At 34.9% G+C, this 4,316-nt stretch overlaps 1 long non-coding RNA gene across 1 annotated transcript; it reads left to right on the top strand.

The window, feature by feature from the left end:
- LOC135429090 (uncharacterized) lies at positions 1-3,319 on the top strand. The gene is made up of 4 exons (XR_010436367.1): positions 1-252; positions 3,015-3,053; positions 3,147-3,186; positions 3,249-3,319. It is a non-coding gene; the product is annotated as an uncharacterized LOC135429090 (long non-coding RNA).
- Positions 3,320-4,316: the final 997 nt, after the last annotated feature.

Below are 4,316 nucleotides of genomic sequence, written 5' to 3'. Positions count from 1 at the left end.
TTTGTAAATAAATTAAATACACATCGTTTAGCAAAGCCTGTTTAAAATTTGAGCACAGCCAGCGAGATCAAGCAAAATTAGGGCAAATATATAAATATTACGCATACGCCACCGGCACCGAGCACCGAGCACGTCACAAGGCATTCCCCGCTTGCTCTCGCTCTCTCTCTCTCTCTTGCTCTCTCTCTCGCTCTCTCCATCTCTTATCAATATTGAATGAGCCCAATGAGCGGACTACGTCAGCAGCTGAAGGTGAGTGCAACCTTTCATAGAAACCTTATACCTTCCATATTTTCCCGCATTGAACCCCAAAACCCGCCCGAACTGTGTAAATATTTATTAAATTTGTTGCTCAGCCTCCGACTCCGACTGGCAGCTATTAAAACTGTTTCGTGTTTACACTGCATTTTTAATATGTGTGCAAATATTAATTGTTGCCTTTCTGCCAGTCGATAAATAATGTTTAAAATAGCTTGTTTAGCTCCCAATAAGAAAGTGCCAAGGTGACACGCATACCCATTTTTTTTTAAATATGTGTTCATTTTTTGTAAAGCACTTTAACTAAAATTTATGAAAAATAAACAAAATAAGCCAGTCTGTCAATAATATCAACAAAGGCCTTGTTTACCTGCAATCAAGGGCAGTATTCTGTCAAGATATATATAGTAAATATTACCTGGCACCGCCCGGCATACGCATGAAAGCATTGCCCAAATAGATGCAAATATATGCTGCTTGAAGAGATTACCCGGCATTGCCCGGCATACGCATGAAAGCATTGCCTAAAATACATTACCCACAGCAAATAAATCATAAGACAAATTTCAATTATTATTCTTTACACTCATTTATTTTTCATTTATTTGTTTATTTTGTTGAACATGTTATTATTGTTATTTTATTTTATGTGTGATTAGCACAACAATTAAATAAACAAATGTAGATAGTTTCTTCTGGATTTGAACTGGCCACCAGGCGCTTGCTGGTCCGACGACAGGCTCGTGATATTATCTTCGCAAAGCTTTCTTTTTGATGCTTCTTATGCAAACTTAATTCACAAATTATGCAAAACTCGCTCTTGTTCTGAATATGGAAAAGAAGCTTCTATTTACATCTTTTTTTTATTTTATTCTTCATTTATTTATTTATTAATAAATTAATCCTAATTATTCAATACATCAAATTGTACAAAATTAAATGCTAAAATTCTCGCTACAAATTTAATTATTTAAATCGGCTCAAATGCAGATCGATCTTCACAATATTTGTGTGTGTCTTAAAATTGCCGTCATTATATTTTATTATAGCATAAAAATGCTGCATAATAGCTTCTTAATTTGCACTTGGATACGTCGTCAGGCAGGGGCTGCTGAATGTTTTCTTAGGCATTAAAAAAATCTCGAGTGTTTAAACAAAAATTCACTCTGCGCATATAAACAAAAGCGGATTATTAGCTGGATTATTGCTGGCAATTTATTTCGAACATAGAATATACGAGGCGCAGGCGAAGACCAGGCTGATAATTCTAAAAATGATTATCATATTTTATTATAAACAATTGTTTAGATCAAACTTTTATACTTTACTGATATAGTTCAATGTCTCGCTAAGCTGTTGTTGTTTTTATTAGTCAAATTTAATAATATTTAAAGATAGAAAAATGCGTTTAAAGCAATTCATAAATCTATAAAATTGTTTATTTTCGTCTCTTCGAGTACGTGAGATAAAAACAGAGTCTCTGTCCTGGCATACTGAATTTATGTTAACGTCAACTAACCTCGGCCAAGGTTTTTATAAGGAGCTGCCACAGGGCCCTGCCTCATGCATACTGATGAGCAAATCGCTTCGAAACGACTTTAAGGCGGAAATGTTTATAAATTTAAATGTTTTCACAAGCAGAAACAAAGATACACAAAATTTAATACAAAGATACTCAACTGCCAAAGTTTACAGAACAAATTTAATTATTGACCAAAAAGCGGGCAGATTTTAAATAAAAATAATAATTATGTTAAACAAAAAAAACAAGTAAGATCTAGTCGGGAGCTCCCGACTAGGGGATACCCTGAACCCTCTTATTCTAGGTGATAGGTATAAAATCAAAGATACTTGATATATATATACTATTCAAGAACCTACATGTCAAGTTTGGTGACTCTAGCTCATATTATTTTTTATCGATTACTTGGAAACGGGGCAAGTTATCGATTGGCGGAAACAAACTCGATCTGCGCGGGCACTAGGAGGACCTACAGCCAAAATTTCAAGTCTTTAGCTCTTATAGTTTATGAGATCCTTGCGTTCATACAGACGGACGCACAGACGGACGGAGAGACAAGAATATATATACTCTATGGGGTCGGATATGTTTCCTTCTGCCTGTTACACATACACTTGCACAAATACATTATACCCCTTTTACCCATTTTCAATGAGTTCACGGTACAAAAAAAAAATATTGTTAAGGTGATTGTTGTAATCCAATTTGAAACGTGAAAGAAAAGCTACAATAAATATAAACAAATCGCAGTCGCACATCAAGTGTAATATTTAAATATTGTAATTTACAGTCGGGTTTTATTACTGAATATGTTTTTTTTTATTATTTTTCAATAATAATTCATGACGCGTGAAAATTGTTGTAAATTTGCACTCAGTTGTTGTCTGTGACCCATTTGAGTTTTCAATTTAAGCACACAACAAATACCGCAAATTCTTTACACAAAATTAAATTGACTGCAAACAGCACGAAGATCCAAATGGGAACCTAAATAACGACGTAATAAACGAATTGTCAAAAATGAAAATAAATAAAAATACGGCACAGTAAACACGTTGCCAAGTTAATTTTAAATTGACGATCTATTTGCGGCTTTTTACAATTTTTACTTGCGCTTAAAAGTATGCAAAGCACTTTAACTGCTGCTGCTAACTTTTCCTAGTATGCCTACTAAAAACTAAGAATTATATTGAACTGTATTGGAAATCTATTTATTTTCTAATTTGTTTTACAGATGCTGGGCACAGCGCTGCTGGGCAAACGTGCCACAAAGGTAAAGAGGAGTGCAAAATATCTCGTTATTGATTAAACTTGTTTTTTTCTTTAATTTATTGCATATTTCTTTTAATTTTCTTTGCAACATTAGCCCGTTAAAAAGAAACCCTTCACAGATGTCGAAATCAATGGTAAGTAAAGCGAACAAATAAATATATTTTAAATTTAGTAGAAATATATTAAATTCACGCAGATCTTCTGGTCTACGCGGCGTATACGTAATCTCTGCATCAAAATGCAGTGCAAATTGCATTATTATTATCAGATATTTATATAAAAAAAGAATGTGTAATTACGCGTAGAAAATAAATAAATCCTTTCGATCTTCGTCAAACAATAATTAGCGATTATTTGCCCACTCGCTCACACGGCGTATACGTGATCTGGCCAAGCAAATGCTGTGCATATGAAATTTATTTGCGGCCTGCACTTTTGAACTGATAGATGTCTAAATTTAGACGTGGCCGCCTTTTGCGTGTCGCGTAAATGCTAAAATTAATTAATGTTTGCAGACATCGGCTGCAGCTTTCAGTTTTCATAGTGTGCCATAAAAGTTGGCTAAACAGATCATTTATTTTCGTGGCAGGTGCGACGACACTTCAGATATTCGGACTTACCCAAAAGCTATTTTCATTTCGAGCTCGATAAAATGGAAGAAAGGCACAGTTCCACAGTTCCACAGTTCCACAGCAGTTCCCGGCAATGTGTCTTTAATCTAATCGAGACATCCGCAATCACGAAAACAATTTAATTTAATTAATTTGCTTCCCTCGTTCGCTTTGAGGCCAAAAAACAGCTGCCAATCACGTGACAAATCTTTGGGCCCAAAACAACAACAAAGGTGACTTGCAAAAGATAAGAACTTGGCCCTGATCTCTTAAGCCAAGTGCAAAGCCAGCGAGATTTAGGTTGGCCAGCTGACAAAATTAAGAATTACAGAGTCAGCGGAGACCTGAGCAACGCTCGACGGATCTTTTTTCTCAACTTATTTTTAAGATTGTCTCAGGCATTACTCATTTATGAGCCAAGCACACAACAAGGCGTGTACATTGTGAGTTATCTTCAGATACAAATGTTGGCAAAGTGTCGCCATGTCTGCCCGAGGCTTATCAAATTAAGACACATCCAAAAATCAAAGAAACATGCAACTCAATTAAAAAGTACACAAAAATATATATAAAAAAAGAACGAATGAAAACCTTAAAGAAAGCTTGATCTACGAGTTAAACTTTTGAAACTTGGGCGAATGGTAACCTTAAAG

Source organism: Drosophila montana, unplaced genomic scaffold (assembly GCF_035044405.1).
Source record: "Drosophila montana isolate Dmon_TW-CO22-7 unplaced genomic scaffold, ASM3504440v1 contig_2583_1, whole genome shotgun sequence".
In the NCBI taxonomy this organism is placed as follows: Eukaryota; Metazoa; Arthropoda; class Insecta; order Diptera; family Drosophilidae; genus Drosophila; species Drosophila montana.
Note: the sequence above shows the minus strand (reverse complement) of the source record. Positions and strands in the feature narration are given on the sequence as shown.